The 20491-nt window shown below is 39.6% G+C and overlaps 1 protein-coding gene across 9 annotated transcripts in view; it reads right to left on the bottom strand.

The window, feature by feature from the left end:
* Nucleotides 1–20491, bottom strand: part of LOC122806326 (protein unc-13 homolog B-like) — a 2554726-nt gene that overhangs the window by 1805908 nt on the left and 728327 nt on the right. The window lies entirely within an intron of this gene.

Raw genomic sequence — 20491 nt, 5'->3', positions numbered from 1 at the left:
GTAATGTGACTATACAGTCTAAGGCTTATTGGAAGGGCATAGACAGTAAACTCTATAAATATATAATGTACTCTAAAGCATACTTCATCTCTACACAAAGCAGCCACAGGTAGAAAGTTTTAAAAATATTTAATAATAAATAATTAAAACACAAGACAAAACTACTACACCACAGAGATATCTAAGAGTTCACAGATCACACAGAAACTTAAAATAATACAGTAGGACAGGTCTGGTTTCAAAGAAAAATACCTAATTAATCTTTACTAGCTTTAACTATTCCTACAAGATATCAAAGTGTTAAAAACTTACATGTGAGCATAAGCAGAGTGCTGATAAGTTAGATGTCCAGATCAAAATGCCTCCTGGTCTCTTGTGAGAAATAGTATTTAAACATTACTAACAAACATGTCTCTAAGGCCCTCCCAAAATTACATCATTTTTGACAGTTAGGTTTTCCCAGTATTCATATTGCATCATCTTAACACCTGGTCTGAGTTCTCAGGCCACAAACTGCATCATTTAGCAATCTAACACCTCCTCAGAAACTTACAACGATACAACACATTTCACATGTATATGTTAACAGAAACTAAAGCAATAAAAGCACTTTCCACATCTAAATTCTGGTCATAAACTTTAGCCTTAAAATAATGGGCATGAAATCTTCATCCAGCCGCCCTCGGGCCAAATTCTAACATGAAAGGATAAAACATGCTTCACTGGGCCAGCAGAGTGCAATGTTGTCACATATTTTGCAGTTCCACATTTCACAGTGTTTACTTACATTTAAAAACATAAGCCTGTATTTTACATTTATTTATACAGTTGATAGAATTAGATATTAAATTCTATTTGACTAGGCTGGCAGCCTTCGCCCATCTCTCCCCAGTCGTCACACCAAGTACCAACAGTGACGATGAATAGTTTGGGGGTTGAACAAGGCACAAAACCGACAGCAAGGGACGTCGTGGTCTGGGCCTAAGCAGGGAATGCAGTACGAATGAAAATCTTCATGAGGTATTTGTTTCCACAGGTAAGACAATTATTAACTTTTACTGACATCAGTTGGAGCAAGAAAAAAGATCCCCAACAGGGTACTTATCTTTTTTTGAAGACTTCGGTTCTGAAACTCGAAAATGAAAATTTCAGGAGTCGGACAACCAGCACTTGCGAACTGCTTCTGCTTAGGGGACCACATGGCAAGAAAGACTGATGTAATGGCGTCGGCTGCATGTTTTATACCCCTGATGACGTGACATCATGGAAGAAGAGACAGCAAGCATCCGACGCAGGAATCCAAGACTCTGGTATTCAGGTTGGCTAAGGGCTACCTGCAGGCAGATAACCCAAATGTGATGACTGCAACAGTGAAACACGAAGAACATCATTACAATTAGAGTGGAAAGGCACAGAGATGACATAGGGTAGGGAGGAGATAAAAAAAAAAGACAGATTAGAATTTTGGATGCAGGCCCTCAAGGAGAACAGCAACAACCATCCTGGTTATTATATTTATAAAGTAGAAGAAAGTCTGTTAAGAAGTAAGCCAATACAGGAATGGAGAAAGAAGATTTTACCAACAGGGATGACTGCAAGAAGGGAATATAGAAAATTGGTGTGTTGGGGCAGAATTTACAGGAGAAAATGAAAAAGGAACAAATGTACTGTGAGCAAACAACTACAGAGAGAGGCAACACAGTGAGAAGAGGCCAAGCAGATGTTTGGAATCCATGTCAGAGACTGCCTTCCCTACAAGGGATTGATAAAAGAATACAAGCAAAAAGAAAGGGATGCAAGAGTGTTAACTGAAAAACTAGCTCTTGTTGAGTTTTTAGTTGAGTCAAGACCAGAAGATGATGTTTAAAAAAAGTGATAATTAGTATGGCATATAAATACTGCATGATAACTTTAGAATACATCAGAAGAGGTAACAAAAGCTTGGAAGAAGTAAATGGAAATATAATGTACAAGGGAACAACATATCTGTATGGCTCCAATCATGCAACATCTAAAAGATTCAGGGGTTTTGCTTGGAAGAATTTGCATAGATATTTTTCCTTGGATAAATAGTAAATGCTGGAGGTGTGATAAAATGTAATTGAGAGCAGGTTTAGGGAATATAATAAGATGGCAGCTTTCAAAACTTCTCTAAAGAGTACTTCAGAAATGTTGGGAGAAACCAAATGATTGTAACTAAGGAAATTATGCTTTTGGGCTGGGATACAGGACCATAATTGTATAGACATTAAGGCTGTGACGACGTGAGGCAGTGCCAGCAATGCCTGAGAGAGCAGGGAAGTGCATGTGTAACATATGCCAGCATAACTAGCTGGAGTTTTGAAAAGAATTATATGTAATTTCAACAGCAAACTGATTTCTACAGATGCTTATGTTAAAAATGTATCAGCAGTGGGTTCTATTCGACAGAAAAGAAGTATACATGTATGTCAGACTGTATTGTTGTTAACTGTTGAAGTGTATATATTTTAACAGAGGATATTGGAAGAAAAATAGCTTGAAAGTAAATGACTTGGTATAGGCCATAAAGATTTTATCGCACATGTCTGAATGCAGCTACAGACACAATGACTGGGCTGGGATCCTGCTCTTATTGACCTTAGTAGTGAACAAATTGTTAGTACTGGAATTTTTACTGTCTCCAGATGCTGGAATAAACCTTAACAAAGCTCTAGTGTGAATGCTGACAAATCTGTGCCAGATCCTGGCTTAGGTTTCTATTGAGGGGGTAATGTGGGAACCACAGAGTCAGGTGACCAGATGTGACACCATTCTGTAGCCATCACTGAAATTGTACTTAGATGTTAGTGAGAGATGTGACAGAAACATTTAGCACTCTGTTTTGGAACCGACAAAACCACTCACCCACTTCATCTTACCTTCCTTTAGTAAGTAACTTAAGAAGGCAACAGCAATTCTTCAGTCGTTTAAGAAAACATAGTGAGATTAACTAAAAGTATTATTTTTCTCTGTCTGACTCTTTTTATCTGTAATTCTTTATATTTCCTCTGAATTGAAACTCTGGTGTTTATTGTAAATAGATATTCAGAATTTTCATATTTTTCTTTTATTATTTATTATTAAATATACTGAAGCCTGTCATTGTTGCTAGTCTTTTAGAAAATATTTTAACTTTTGAGAGCACTTGCATTTATTTAGTGGTAATGTGGTTTTCTCACTCCTGAAAGTCTTGCCGATTGGTTAGCACTACCATTTGTATAAGTATTAATTTTACTAACAGTAATTGGGTACCCTGGTAAAAGCCTTAAAGTAGCTGACTGATGGAGTGAAACTACCTTAAAGTCTGGGTGGAGGTGGCACAGCAGGTAAATCTGTGCCAGACATTCCCAGGTGTGTTGGTGTGAACATCAAATCTCAGAGAGTATGCATGTCAGCTCCTTGGTACAGGGACACAGAGCACTGATGTCTGCAGAGAAAAAGGTGGGATCTTATTTGGGGACTGAAGAGGAAGTCCAGCCTCAGGACTGGAGTACACTCCCTGTATGCTCTTAAGGGAAATTGTGCTTGGTGCAGAGAGCTGCATCTGAAAATACTGTGTATATCTATTTTTGTTCTAAGTGAACATTTGCCACCAGTGTCATTGGTAAAGATTGAGGCTCCTTGGTTATTGGTCCATAGGAGGGACATTCCAAAGGCTTTAAAATGTTTAATGCCATTAGATGCCAAAAAAGCAATTACTAGAAAAATGTAAAAAAAAAAAAAAATCTAAACCAAGAGTAACTCAAGTATTGAATGTTGTAAAGGAGATAAAAAAATGGAGGTGGGATCTTTACAAAAGGGAAGGTGCAAATTATATAGAAATAAATGGAATTTTTGGGAACATGACTTGCAGAATAAAATATAGGGGGTAGAGAGAAATTTAAGGGAAGACAGAAAATGAATAATTTTCATAATGTTGGTGTGAATGGTAATTGTTAAAAAGAAAGCATATGTATAATGCAGGAAACTAATGAAAATATTTGCAACTGTTTGTTGTATATAACTGTATGTATACCTCATGTAATTTTGTAAACTGTATGAAATTAATAAAGGTGTTTAAAAAGGGGGCAATATTAATGTGGATAATATTTAGTATATTATTGCTCCTAGTTTAGATGTTAACTATCTACTCTAGGTTTCTAGCATTCAGAAAGTCCAAGAAGCGGTGAGCAAGTTTTCCGTTAGACGCATATCTGAAGGTGTTTATCACTGTGTTAATTGAAATCTCCTAGATTAAATGCGTTTTGAGTACTAGCATAATATTACTAGTAATACAGGTTAGGGTATTTAGGTAGTCGTCATAGTGGGGGACACTGGGAGGTCTACATCAAGCAAAAAATGGGTAGTTTGCTTCATTAATGGCAACGTGGATTTCCAAAAAGTTTACTGAGCTTGGAGGCCTTAAGCAATCTGCTGTGATATGAGGGGGCCTCTGACAAAAAAAAACTGATAAGCCCCCAACACTGCTCATAGGTCTGAAGGCATGACTATGTACCCAGTGGGTGCTTTCATTTCACTGGAACCATGTCTACATAACAAAACATAAATGTGTGAACTAGAGTTGCATCTGTCTTTTTTTTTTTTTACTTTTTAGCATTCAGAACAGCCATCCGTACAATTTAAATGTTAATTTGACTGGTCTATTACTTCTGTCTAGAAAGATTGTGCTGAGACTTCTCAATCACCTCAGCAAAAGTACAGTGTAGCAAATTTATTCAATGATGCATGCATATGGTGATTATTGAGTGTTACTATGTGAAAAGGAGGCCTCCGTACTCAGTAAACATTTACATCTCTAACATATCAATTTCATCAACTGGCTAAGCTTCTGGTGTCATTCAAAGGGGATCCAGTGTCTGTCAGCCTGGGATGACATGCTCAATAAGCCACACTGCTTCGCTAGAGATGGCTTGCACCTATCACCCTTAGGCTTTTGAATACTGGCCAAGGCTCTTGCCACCCCCATAGTGCCTTTTTTAGGCAAGGCTCAAAAGACAAACCCACTGCCATAAATAGCACAAGTAACAAAAAACTGAGGGTAATGCTACTCAATGCCAGAAGTCTAAACTTCAAAATGCATGCACTCGAGGCACTCCTCAGTATGGAGAAAATCGATATATGTGCAGTAACAGAAACCTGGTTTAAGGCTCCATAGAGCACCCCAGCACTACCAGGCTACAACTCATACCGTACATTTCGGCCACAAAATTAATTGTTTAAGGTATTTAAATGTGAAGAAAGGGTAAATGGATGTTTTCTGAAGAAGTTCACGATCATTAAATGTGAATGAAAGCTTAACGAAGTGTCCATGCTTTCCTGAGGAAGTGTTGGGTTTGACCTTTTTTGTTTCAAGTTCATTTCGGCCACAAAACCCTGAACGAAATACAAAAGGTAGGGGCGTATCCATACTCATCAAGGATACCCACACTTCCAGGTTAGTGGCACAGCACGACGCTTCAGAGATCATCCACATGCAACTAACAATGGGAAAAACTGCAATTCAAATTGTAGCTTGCTACAAGTCACCCACCATGTCCCAGGACCCTCATTCCGCATTTCTGGAAACACTGGGAAACATAAAGGTCCTACCAAACACCCTGATATTGGGTGATTTCAATTACTCAAACATTAACTGGAAGAACTACTCAAATACTAACTCCCTTGCCCAACATTTCCTACAATTTGTAAACTCAAACACCCTACATGAACTGGTCAACACCCCCATCAGAGGTGACAACATATTGGACCTGGTCTTCACCAACATGGACGGCTGGTGCTCCACACAAGAGGTCAACCCCTCTCTGGTTAGATCTGACCATAAACTAATCACTCTGAATATCCACATTCCACCCCCACCCTCTGTCAAACAACCACTGTGAAAAACTTTTCAAAAGCAAACTTCACATTACTTAAGACCGAAGTGGAAAGTTTCAAAGCCTCCAAGCCAAAGGATAATGCTGTCCAAGCTGCAAAATCCTTTACTAATGCACTCTATGGGCACCTACAAAACTGCATGGATCATGCTATCCCAAGCAAAACCAAGATTCACTCCTCCAAGAAAAGGAAACCAGTCTGGTGGACCCCTGCCATAAACAAGCTATACAATAGAAGGTGGAAACTAGTACAGAAGAGAGTAAAATCCCAAGAAGGGAAGACATCCCTGATCAGTATCAGCAAGAAACTACAATCCCTCATAAAATCATCCAAGGGTAGCATCGAAAGAAAAATTGCCAAGGACTCCAAAGATAACCACAAGGCATTCTTTAGCTATGTCAAGAATCTAAGTGGCAATTCTCAGATCTGCTTGGAGTTAGTGCAGAATGGCACAAAATACACTGAACCGACCGATATCGCCAACATCCTGGCAGACAGGTTCAGTGCAAACTTCACCCCCAAAAGGGCCCATAACCATACCCGAAGAATGTAGTGCCCATGAAATCAGACAATCAGGTTAAAACAGCCCTCTCCAAAGCCAAAAATACAGCATCAGTGGGACCAGATGGTGTCACAAGCTGCGTCCTACACAAGCTCAAAGATGAACAAACCCCTCACCTAAAACACACTGTTCAAACTCAGCTTCTCCACAGGCTATGTGCTGATAGTGTGGCACACAGCAACGGTTATTACGCTCCACAAAGGTGGAGCCACAACAGACCCTGGGAACTATCACCCTATAAGCCTGACTAGCTTGGTCTGCAAGGCTATGGAATGCCTCATCATGGATCTCATAGAGAGAGACATTGGGAACCTCCAAACACTGGACCCTACCCAGTTCAGCTTTGTTAAGGGCAGATCATGCCTCCTAAACCTGGTGAACTTCTTTGAGACAGTTACCAAGGCTATAGATGAGGGAAAGGTGGTTCACACAGCCTACTTAGACCTGTCAAAGGTCTTCAACACCCTTCCCTATTCAAGTATTATAGACAAGCTCACCAGCCTGAACATAAACCCCTACTTCACGAGATGGATTGCCAACTGGCTCACGGACAGAACCCACATGGTAAGAGTTGCGGGAGCTAGGTCTGACCCAAAACCGGTTACAAGTGGCATTCCCCAGGGCTCAGTCTTAGGACCCCTCCTGTTCAGCATATATTTATCAGAGGTACAGGCAAGCACAGGACGAATATGGACGACCAAGTTTGCAGATGACTGAAAACTAAGGGCTATAATTCACTCTCCGGTGGACACAGACATCCTCCACAAGGGTCTCACTGAGAAAGTACCTGGTGTCAAATCCATGGCCTCAAGGTAAATGCAAAAAAGTGCATAGTCATTACCTTTGGAAAAAACAAAGTACCCACAAATTACCACATATGTGGTAGCCCCCTAAATACAGAATACGTAATAAGGGATCTGGGGACCCAAATAGATAGTAATCTCTCCTTTGAGAATAACATTGCCAAAGTAGTTAGAAAATCCTTCTATGTGGCCCAACTAATCACAAAAGGGTTTGCATCCATATCAAAAGAGGTTATTGAGCCCCTCTATGCATCACTCATCAGACCCATCATAGAGTACAACGCCCCATTTGGGATGTACCTTACAAGACACCTGCAACAGCTGGAAAGACCACAGAAGTACCTCACCAAGAGGATCACTGGCCTCAAAAAGATGCCCTATGCAGCTCGACTGAAGAAACTCCAGCTGTACTCAGTTGCATACCGCCTACTCAGAGGTGATCTCTGCCTGACATACAAGGCCATGTCCAACCCAGAATTGATGGACATGCTCCACCTAAAGAAAACTATATCCCCTTGAGCCACATGCTTTAGGGATCTAAACCTCACCATAACAATAAATAGGACATGCTGGAGGGATAGATTTCTGTCCCTGTGACTTCCCATGCTCTGGAACAAGATTCCAATCTACATTAGGCAGAGCTCCTCGCTAACCCCCTTCAAGAGAAACCTTGACGAGTGGATGGGAAACAGAAAGTTTACCCCGGGGATCACTTCAATGGCTCTGCTGGACAGAGGCACAGGGAACTAATCTAAGGGGGCAGCGAAAGCCAACACATTCTTGCAAAGCTTATAAATGCCTTCGGGCAGATAGCCTAGTACCTACCTATGAGCCTATACTAAGGCATTTTAAGGCACAGTCATGTGATTTCAGTAACTCTGAGGCAAGGGCTAGTAGTGAGTACATGCCTAAAACAAAGTGTGTTTTGCACTTCTTACACAAGAGAACTCAGACTTAGGCGTTCCAAACGAAAGTTTAGCAAAAGCAAGTAACAGAAGTTCCAAAAGGTAGTAAAGAAAAGGGCAGTCCCAGCTGTTGACGATCTGAAGGCAAAGTCCAATCCAATAAGAGTGGTTTATGGCTGGGGGCAGCTCTGCTAAACAGAGAACAAAGCAATGCTGCCTAGGCATTTTTAGAAAAACAAGTACAACTACCACTGAAAACATACTGCTAATAGTCTGAAACAATCAGATTATTAGAACACGGAGCAGTTTTCTTTCTCTCCCAACAGGCAAAGCAGACTCAACAATCTCACATGAAAATTTACCAAAAGCAGTTACTAGCTTTAAAAAATATTTAAAAAGGCATTTCCCAGCTGTAGTGGCTCTGGAAACAAGGTCACATCTTAAAGATAGTGTTGTATGTGCTTGTAGCAGTTCAGTTAAACAGAATGCTTTAGAAACTGCTAGATGAGTTTATGGCCAATAAAAATAAAAGCATGGTGTAATATCAGTCAAAGTAAGCTCTTAAAGAAGTAAGCAGAATGGAAACTTGACATTCAAATCTATCAGTGTTTGGATGTGAACGCTAACTAGAAAGAGGTATCTCCTACAATACAATGATATGAAACACACGTTTGTACTGTTAAGCATTCCATCTGATGTGCACTGATTGTTGCTAAACGACTTGAGGGATAGGATTCTGAGACAATGAAACCATTCCCTTCTTTGCCACATGGGAAAACAATGATGAATTATGGTCTTTTTTCTGTAAATGTAGTTATGAGTTATAGGATAAGCAAGAATATTGCATAAAAAAAACAAAAGGAATTCTCCATCCAGTGGGGGAGAGAGTGTAAGTAGTAGTAGTAGTAGAGGTCTTCATTTTTGTGCATGGAAAACAGAGGTAATCCAGAGGGCTTGAGTGAAGTCTGGTATCCCACATGTGACCCAGGAGGTGACAGGACTAACATGAAACAGAGTACAAAGGATAAGTCCAGATAAAATCACTTTAACTAGAATATCTAGGAGACTCTCTCTGATATCTGCCCTGCAGAAAGAATAAAGACACCTTGTTTAAGTTTCAAGTAGTTTATTCATTTATGTAGGTAGATGAGCAAGTGTGCATGGAGAACAATCTGAACTCTGTGTTGAACCACAGCCAGAATACTGTGACCAAGAGGATGATGTAATTCTCTGTTCCAGTACAGACTTGGAGCTGTGACTGTGTAATTCTGCCAATGTGTTCACTTCCACATACTAAAAAAGAGTGTTGACCAGCTCATGTCCCACTAACAAACTTTTGTCTGTGTGATTTACCTCTCTGGGACAGTAATTGAGTCTCAATCCTCACCACGGGTACCAGTGAGGGACATTCACTTGGAACAAAAATAGACACACACACTATTTCCAGATGGAGCTCTCTGCACCAAGCACAATTTCCCTTAAGAGCAGACAGGAAACACACACAGTCCGGGGACTGGGTTTCCCTTCTCTCTCTGCAGACCCTCAATAAGACTGACCACTGGCACAGCTGTAGAGTTCAGTCCTCAGGCAAATGTTCCAAGCCAAGTCCTCCACCACCCTCTCTGTGAAACCAGTGCTCTGTGTTCATGCTCCAAGTAGCTGATGTACACACTCTCTGAGACTTGATTTACACACACACACACAAGCACACACACACACAGCTGGGAAAGGCTGGCACAGATTTACCAGCTATACCCCTCTACCCAGACTATAAAGTAAGTACTGCCACCAGAACACTCCAAAGCCAGCTACTCTAAGGCTCTTACAAGGGTATACAATCATACTGAGTAAAATGAATACTAATGCACATGGTAGTGTTTGACCAATGTAGGAAGGCTTTCAGGAGAGGCGACAGTGTCACCACATAAATACAAGTATTCTCAAAAGTTAAAATATTCTCTAAAAGACCAGCCACAATGAAAAGTTGAAATATACTTAAAAATAAATAATAACAGGACATGAAAATACTAAATATCTGCTAACAATAAACACCAGAGTTTCATTCACAGGAAATATTAAAAATAATGCAGATGAATAGATTCACACAGATACAGAAAAACAGTACTTAACTAATCTCACTATATTTTCCTGACTGATCTAAAGAATTACTATTCCCTGGTTACTTACTAAAGCAAGGCAAGATGAAGCGGATGAGTGGTCTTCCTTCTTTCGCAGGTTTCAAAAACAGGCTGCCATGAAACTTCTGTCTCATCTAGTATTAAAACAACATTTCAGTGCTGGATACAGAATGACACCATATATGTCTGGCCATCTGACTCTGGTTCCCATACTACCCCCCTTTATTAGAAACTGAACCAGAATTTAGCACATATGTGTTACCAGACAAACAGAGTTTTGCTGAGACGTGTTATAGCATCTGGAAGCTATAAACCATATCAAATCTTCTACCCTTCCAGGGTAGCAATTAGTTTACCCCTAAGGTCAATACAGTAGGATTCCTAGTCCTGGTTTTCACGGACATTTCGCCTCTGGCTGCAATCAGAACTGTAAGATACAATCTTTATGGCCTAAGCCAGGTAATTTAATTTCGGATTATTTTTAAAAGTTAGCTGGACTGAGATTAACCTCTTCTCTTTCAGTATCCTCTGTTGCAATATATTCATTTCAACAGTTATAATACAGTCTGACATACAGGTATATTTCTTTTCTGTCCAGCAGGACCCATTGTTGGTACATTTATAACACAAGCAGCTTTACAAACACATTTTCAACACAAGCATCTGTACAAATCAGTTTGATATACAAATATACTCCAGCTAGCTATGCTGGTATACGTTACACATCCACCGCCCTAATTCTCCCAGCATAGCTGGCAATACCTCACATCATCACAGTCTGCACAGAAAGTAAGACAATGTGTCACCCTGTTTAAACATTTACCATACTATGGCCTATTTCTCCAAACAGAAAATGAAGGAATGTAATCTCAACTTCCATTTCAGAGCTATGAGGGTAAGGAAAACTACTCTTAGCCCCAAGTGGCTTTATGTGAAGTTCCCTGAATAATAAAGAAGCCCAGGTAAGCAGACTAACCCAATTTATAGACCATAAAAAGGCATTTGACATCACTGCCCAGTGTCTTCTCCAAAACAAAATAAGTGAAATTGATATCCACACACTACACCATACACTGAAAAAACAAAAAAATATGAAGACACCAACTGACTGTTTTAACTGTGATTACTTTACTGAAGCTTCCTGATACCTCGGCTTACGCCTTCAAGGGAATAAATTATGCACTCCATACACAGTTATTTATAACAGTGTGCTTACCAGTTGACACATTTAGCACATTAAATTAATTATTTTATTAGTCATTTCAGGCTAAAAGAAAGCACTAAGGGCTGGGGAATAATAGTACCAGCCAAAAAATTCAATAAAAATTGCCTTCCATATCACTATACAAACTATAGAACAATGTACCAAGAAAGTCACAATACATTAATATTCATTTCTTGATTCAGGTATAAGGTTCCATAATTAATAATACATTTTCTTTTCTTTCCAATTGTAAAAGCTTTCTCTCATATTCCCTCCCTGAACTACCCAGAGGTTTGGCTAAGACTGAATAAAAAAAATAACATCAGAACCACCATGAGCTGATAAAAAATGTTGGGCCACCGGACTTTCTGACCTATGATTCCTTATGTCTCCAAGATGTTCTAAAATGCACTTTTTGGCCTCTCTTTTTGTCTTCCCAACATACCACTTGATTGGTGTACACCCACAGCCAATCACATACACCACCCCACAAGAATTACAATTGAAGTGACCCAAGGCTGTATAGTTCTTGTTATTAATCCTACTCCCATTCAGGTTCTTGACCCTACAGCATACCCTGCACTTGCCACAGGGAAAACAACCAACTTGGTGTCCCACAATTTTAAAGTTACCCCTATTCAATAATTCTTTTAAATTCAAAAACCTGGTGGATGAAAAAGTAACCCTGCTGAGAAACAGGGTGGTATCTCAAATTACTCACAGCTGTCTCCTCCTCTCTCCTTAATCATAATTCCCTCACTCCAACAGCTGCTAGTTCACTTCAAGGTACACAGTTCATCACTCACATCAGGTATGATGTGGTACCTTATTCTACTACCTACCCTATTGGCCCCATACCTCCTAACAATATATGAAACCCAACCTCTATTAGGATTCCCAATCTCTAAGGCTCACACATACACTCCAGAAGCCAAACATCCAAACTTTTATCACATCCATAGTAATTGGGTGCATATAACATCATGCTCTCAATCCCCTCACATCTACACCAGGAAAATTAGTCCTAAACCCAAACACTACTATAAGATTGTAGAGAAATTCCTGAAACTTGCCTCCAAGCTTAGACTTAGTCTATTACTTGATGGGGATATACACCCCAACCCCGGCCCTAACAACTTAGACATGTACTCTCCCTCTACCACAAACCTAAGCCTCAACCCAATAACTTCCCGGCCATCTAATTCTCTCCTAACCTGTCATCTTAACATTAGAAGCATCAACAATAAGGTGCATGAACTTCATGCACTCATTGTTGATTTATCTCCTGAGATCTTATGCCTATCTGAGACATGGCTAAAACCTACCACTACTGATAATGAAATACTACTCCCTGGGTATAATATACATAGGATGGACCGTACGTCCAGAAAAGGGGGTGGGGTAGCCATACTTTACAAATCTGAGTTGACTGTATCTACGGATGTCTTACAACCACCTCAGATTAATAACCTAGAAATTCTAGCCACCAAACTGCAACTTAACCACAGTAAAAGCATCTATATAATCTGTATGTATATTCCTCCAGGTAATAATATAGGTACTCTTGAAGATACCCTCCACTGGATATCTAGCCATTACCCCCAAGAAACCTTACTTCTCGGAGACTTTAACATAGACTGGACCTCCTGTTCCTTAGAATCCCCTACCACCCACATTAACCTGCACTCATTTACACAAGTTATCAACACCCCAACAAGAGCAGGCAAATCCAACCAGAAAGAAAGCATACTTGATTGGGTACTTGTTAATAGTCACCCTAACCTGTATACATTTGGAACCCTCCCTGATAGTCTAAGTGATCACCATCTCACATACATAATTAAGCACAAAGTCACCAATCCCAAACTACCCTTACTAAGAACGGTCAGAAATAAAAAAAAATTTGACTCAGCCAAATTCCAACTAGAATTAAATTCGTGCAACTGGTCCATACTAAAACAACTTCCCCTAGAAGAAGCGGTATTGTATTTTAACAACAAATTCCTTGAGATTCTTAACTTTCATGCCCCTACTCGCTCAAAGAAAACCAAGGCAGTAGCTGCTCCTTGGCTTTCAAAAGAGACCAGGCTTAAAATTAACCTCAGAAATAAAGCCTGGGCTTTATGGCGAACCACTAAACTTCCGCATGATCAAATTAAATACAGACAACTTAGGAATGAAACTAAAAAACACATACTACTAGACAAAAAACAATACTACCACAGACTACAAATAGAAAATCAAAATCACCCTCAAAAGTTCTGGTCAGGGTTAAATAATCTTCGCCACCCTGGTCACTCTACCACCCCTGTCCCAGATGCCTATATCAATAAACCACCAGAAATAGTCTCTGACAGCTTTAATAGATTCTTTACTGAGACTATCCAAGCCTTAGCCAACCAACTGCCTCTAAGTTCCCATAGTCCAGGTAGCTCTACCCTTACAAATAAACCTTCTTTTAGCTTCCAACCTGTTGCTACATCATTTATCCGCACCTTAATCAGAAAACTAAAACCCACAACTCTCTCAGCTGACCAACTTCCAGCTGAATACCTGCAAATATCAGCCGACGCCATTGCCTACCCAGTATCACTACTTATCAATCGCACTCTAACAGAAGCAAATATTCCTAATATCTGGAAAATATCCTACGTAATCCCTCTTCATAAAGGAGGCAGTTCTACAGAACTCTCCAATTACAGGCCTATTGCTATACTCTCTCCTCTAGCAAAGATTATGGAAAAATGTATTCAAAAACAGTTTATGCAACACCTAATTAACAACCACCTAATTGCAGATACCCAACATGGTTTCAGACCTCACCATAGCACTACCTCAGCCCTACTAGTCTTCACTAACTCCATAAATCTCCACCGCAATAATAACCTTATTTCCTCAGCTCTATTTCTGGATCTGTCCAAAGCATTCGATATGGTGGATCACCAGCTATTAATCAATACCCTACAATCTCTTTGTCTAGATCCCAAAGCCCTACAATGGTTTAATTCATACCTAAGTGGTAGACAACAGGCCGTGTTATGGCAGACCAAACTATCCACCCTACTGCCTAACACCCTGGGTGTACCACAAGGATCCATATTAGGCCCATTGTTATTCTCTATCTTCATCAATGACTTGAACACTGTCATTCCCAAAGTCAACTGTATCCAGTATGCAGATGATTCCACGCTAATTTGCTCAGGTACATCTCCTACAGAGTTACAGTTAACTACCCAGTCCACCTTCACCACTATAGAAAACTGGCTCTCTAATCGTCGCCTGATACTGAATCTCAAAAAGACTAAAATGCTGTTATTCCTTCCAACACGAAGGTCTAGCGACATTAACTTTACAATCAAAGCAAAGGATGGCACTATAATTTCGCCAGACCATGCTACAAAACTACTGGGTGTCACCATCGATAATAATTTAAAATTTGACCTACATGTCAATAATCTGATCAAAACCATCAATAAAAAACTAGGATCATTGTATAGAATAAAAAGCTTTCTGACTCCCCCAGCTAAAGTTGCCATTGCTCGATCTTATCTTCTCTCCTCTCTCCTGTACGCATCCCCTCTTCTCCACAATACTAGTAAGACTGTTCTGAATAAAATCACTATCTGTTATAATCACATCGCCAGGTTTGCTACTGGATCTCCTTTCAGGACACATCACTGCATTAACCTATCTCAGCTTGGATGGCTCCAACTACCTAGTCTAATATTGTATAACCTACTAGTTATGACACACAAAATTCTATACAATCCTGAAAACACCCCTGCACTCAAAAACCTGGTTACTATTTATAACAACCCTAGATCACTGCGTTCTTCCAGTAGACTCCTTATACAGACCTGTAAGTCTAATAACTTAGCCGGTGACTCCCTCTTTACTAACTCTGCAGGCAGAAATTGGAACATACTACCTCCTGAGATAACCTCACTCTCTTCTCTAGGTCAGTTCAAAGCTAAACTTAAACTTCACCTGGGGTCAAACCGGACTTGCTACTGTATCAAGCCTGGCTAACTCTTTCTCTAGATTTTTGTATAGATGTTATGTGTATGGAGTGTCTGTATCAGCCTGGCTAACTCTTTCTCTAGATTTTGTATAGATGTTATGTGTATGGATTGTCTTGATATTCCCTTGTAAATATACTATTTACTGTCTAAACGTTTTTTTCACCAATAATACCATTACGCCGTTCGTAATATGTGATATACGTTGAAGTTTTTGAGATATGTAATAAATTTTTCTTTTTTACTTTGGGAGCTTTTCTCCCCGGGCCTCCGCTGAAAATGGACATGCATCCAGTCGGACTATCCCGGTTAACAAATGTAAAATAAAAATAAAAAATAAAAAAAAATAAAATAAATAAACCCCTCAAACTATCATCACAACATACCATGGGCCAAAACCTATTAACCAACCCCCTAAGGATATCAGTAAAGGGAGAATATCTGTCCACAAAAAACATTCTATCAGACTCATCCTCTGACTTCTCACTTGACCATACAAATGCATCATTACAAAAAAATTTGGTTGTCTTCTGTATTCTCCGGAACCCCTATTAACCCTTCTTTCAGGCCTACCCAATATGTCCTCACCATATCCTCTGCTTTTCAATTTTTCCTTGACCTTCATGAATTCAATATTTAAATTGTCCACATCAAAAGTATTATTGGAAATACACTTAAACTCACCAAATGGTAATGAATTCAACAGGTGAGGTGGATACATACTGCTGGCCAACAAAAAATGTTGACTGCAGTGTCCTTGGTGAATGGTCTGAATTTCACCATTTGATCTTCTATATACAACTCTAAATCTAAAAAATGTGTTTTTGTGTGATGAACATTATATGTATATTCCAAACCATAATGGCTATTATGCATCTCATTCAAACATCCCTTAAATTCACCTATATCACCTCTGCACACAAATATAAGATCAATAAATCTTTTATTTAATTTTAAACAATACAATAACCGTGTATGGAGTATATAATTTATCCCCTTGAAGGCGTAAGCCAAGGTTACCAGGAAGCTCCAGTAAAGTAATCACAGTTAAAACAGTCAGTTGGTGTCTTCGTATTTTTTTTAAATTGATATCCATCCAGACCAGATAACACTCCCTCACTGACGGTCACTTCTGAGTTAAAATAGGATCCTCCCAATTTGCACCCATTAACAAAGGTGTACTTCAGGGATCCATTCCTGACCCCCTCCTCTTCCCCACATTCATTAACTAGTTTCCTTGTGACCTCCTCATCTCCTGTGTATCCTCTATGCTAATGACATGGTCATTTACCAATAAGGTCACTCTCACGCCAACATTTGAAGCCATCTCCATTCTGACTTACCAGAGCACCATCAATGGCTCATAAACCACAACCTACTTTTCAACCCCACAAAGACCAAACTATGATTTTTGAAACTCTAAAGAAAATTTAACAAGCACCTGACTCTAACCATGTCCGCCTTACACAACCATTCCAAAGAGACAACATTCACCTTCAAATACCTAGGACCATGGCTCAGTCAGTCACTAAGCCTCCATTTTCACATACACAAAATACACTCCCTCTTCCGGGCCAAAAAGATCTTCCCTTTTCTATTCCAAAGAGGAACAGCAACCACTGTCAAAGGATTTCTCCTTTATTAGCTTGAATAACAGCTTCCAAGTTTTGTTTCTACCTCCACAAGAGAAACCCTGCCATCTTCCCGACTATCTCTAACAACATCTGCTAATTGATTACAGACTCCCCTCTCTGTAAGCATCATGGTATCACCTTAGAAAAAGCCAAAATGCTACCCATAAAACAAAGATCTAAACTACTGTTCGGATCCCAGCTCTACAAACCTACTCCACCTCCTCACATTCACTCCCCTTGCAGAGACATATCAAGAAAAACCTCCAAATACTACCCGAGACACTATTCACATGCCACTCCAAGTGTCATTACCTCCAAAGGCAAACTCCACAGCAGTGCAGAGGCTTTCTACCCTTAGGCACCTACTCTTTGGTAAGCATTCCCCATTGACCTAAAGGAAATCAACCCTTATTACAAACTCAGAATATAACTCAAAAAACTCTTTTTCATTCATGCCAAATTCAGCTGCTTCATCATACGACAGCACCTAACACACTATTCTTATATACTCTCAAGACTGACCCACTTTAGAAACTAAGGTATATATTGTATGCTACACTGTGCTTGATTGTACGATACATTGTGCTTGTTCACTTGAACGCATAGACAGTTTTTGTCTATGTAATTGGTCTGAACTACTCTGTTATTGCTTGCATTTCTGTATTCTTTGTTCGTAAAATGTTTTGTATTTCACCCAGACTGAGCCTGAAATTGGTCAGTATTAATCAGTGGACTACCCTGGTAAACAAATATAAACAAACCATCCAGTGAAGCATCCACCATCATGACCTATGACTGGTTTGCTGTAGGTAGGAGGAAAGGACGACATTAAGAATGGCGAGTGACAGTGGTCTGACACAAAAAGGAGGCCCATGAAGGTATGATGGCTTTGCAATGGCTGGTACCTTCTTATATTCAGGTGTCTGCAGGCTGCAAAAAAAAGCCATTCTTAAACAGACTCCACAATGGGATGATCCAAGGCTCTGTACTATTCTTTGCCTATACATTTACATAACTATTTCTGGGAAGAAGGGAGAAGGGTGACAAGAGCAGTCTATTGCAGATTTCATGAGACTGAGAGTCACCACAAAGAAGAGACATCTGCTGCAGAGACACTTTAAGAGAATGTCTCATATTCTTGAGTTGTCATAAGAACCTCAAAATACTACCCATTCACTTTCCAGAGTTAGAGAGAGAAAGAGAGACTGAGAAGAAGGGAGATACTTCCTTACTCTTAAGTCCAGCAGGGGTTGACTAGGGTCCACCACAGATATGAGGTGATAAGGATATTACATACAGACAATAGATACTACTGCTTGGGCTACACTTGCAGCAACGCAGACCATTGGGAGTGAATGAACATGACAGGCAGGCATGCACAAGAGTCTAGCAATAGCAAGAAATAATGTTCTTTAAAGGTGTGCTCCCACATGACAACTTTCAACTGATGTCAAATGTCTCGGTGCCTCTGTGAGCCTATCTGGAGAGGAGGAATCCAAAGCAGCCTCCTCAACTCTAACTGCAATTATTCCTTGGCATAATGGAGAAAGGCAAGAGGAATGAATTAACTGATCTTGAGTTAGGTTAGTGATTATACAATAGGCATTTAATAGACCACTCAGACTGAGTCACCACACTACGGCATTTCAGATCCTCTTGAATGGGAATGCAGAACCCAAAGACTCAGGATACATCCACTCAAGGGGATGAGGAGCATGTCCTCCTTGCAGTCTTGCCCTTCTCAGCTGATGATAAAGGGTGACTACCCACAAACCTATCTGAGGGAAAGATTATGACCAGTTAAGAGAGTGAAACCAATCATGGACATGATGCAGAAGCTGGCTTTGCCTGACATTTCGTTTCTTGATCATTTAGCTTTGCCTGCCTATAAAGCTGCCGTATTCTAATTTAGGAGGTGTGAATGAATTAATGTCATTTGTGACAGTCTTTCATGTCACGCACTTCTTTCAGTCAGAAGAAAAAAGTGAGGGATGAGTTTCTGTAGTGCTCCATCAACCACAGGAAAACAACAAATGGTTCTGCAAATGGGCACTAACTGGAAGAAGTTTCCAATGATTTGCATTTGGCTTGAGATCTGAACTCTGTAAGTGAAAAAAAAAAGAACTGACAGCACTAAATACACCCTTCAGCTCAGCAGGTGGTGTAAAAATGTGTGGCAAAAGAAGGCACACACACATCCTGGAATACAAGAGATGCAGAAACTTCAGAACTGTGCTAAGGTGAAATAAGAATAAAAATTGATGGATTGACCTAAGAGTTGACACTAGCCAAAGTTAGTTATCCTTCTGCTAATAAGCTTCTAGATCAGTATTCAACTTTGAGGTGAGTAAACACTCCAGTCCGAAGTTTCTGTAAGGTACTGTACTTTATTCATTGGATAAGCACTTTCTTCACATCATTAAAAAAGGGAACACCTGCCATGCTTATATAAAGTTTTTTGAGAGTGAAAAGGGAGGGTATTTGGTAAAGTGCTCACATCTATCAAGATGGTCACTCGGAAGGATTAGAACAGAACCATCATTTACATATGACACTGATTTGGCAGCCCCTGCTGGCAACTGTGCTAAGCTGGGAATATCAAAAGAGGAAATCACAAAAGTTACCCACTGCAGAGGATTTTGAGTGCCAGATACCAGCTGACTTAATTACATCGACGTGGTGCAAATTCACCAACATATGGTTTGTTATATATTTATATTTGGCAGCATCAAACTTAGTTTTAAAAATTATAATACACCACCTTTAATTACATATACAGTCACATTACTAACAAAGCAATCTTCTGCACAACATAGTCAAACAAAAACTAAAAATGTCACATATAAATTAAAATACAATGTAAACACTAAAAAGCATTTAATCCAAAAGACTTCCAAAAATCCACAAGGTAAACCAAGGCAGATGTGATAAAAAACAGTTTAATGAACGGTAAGCGCTTTCATGCTCTCCTGAGCACTTCTTCAGACCATATAAAAAATACAAATTCACATACACTGCTTATAAAATACATAGCTAGACATAGACTATTTAAGTGATTTTATTCTGTGATAGGTTAGCTTGAAATGCTATGAATTTTATAAGCAGTGTATGTGAATTTGTATTTTTTATATGGTCTGAAGCAGTGCTCAGGAGAAGTGCTTACCGTTCATTAAACTGGTTTTTATCACATCTGCCTTGGTTTACCTTGTGGATTTTTGAAAGTCTTTTGGAATTTATTGTTTTATTTCCACTGGTACTTTGCTCCACTGTGGCATTTTTGTGGTTTTTCTACTAAAAACATTTCATTGCAATTAGATAAGAAACACTTGGT

This window comes from Protopterus annectens, chromosome 1.part1 (genome assembly GCF_019279795.1).
Source record: "Protopterus annectens isolate FY-2018-M chromosome 1.part1, PAN1.0, whole genome shotgun sequence".
Taxonomy (NCBI): Eukaryota; Metazoa; Chordata; order Ceratodontiformes; family Protopteridae; genus Protopterus; species Protopterus annectens.
Note: the sequence above shows the minus strand (reverse complement) of the source record. Positions and strands in the feature narration are given on the sequence as shown.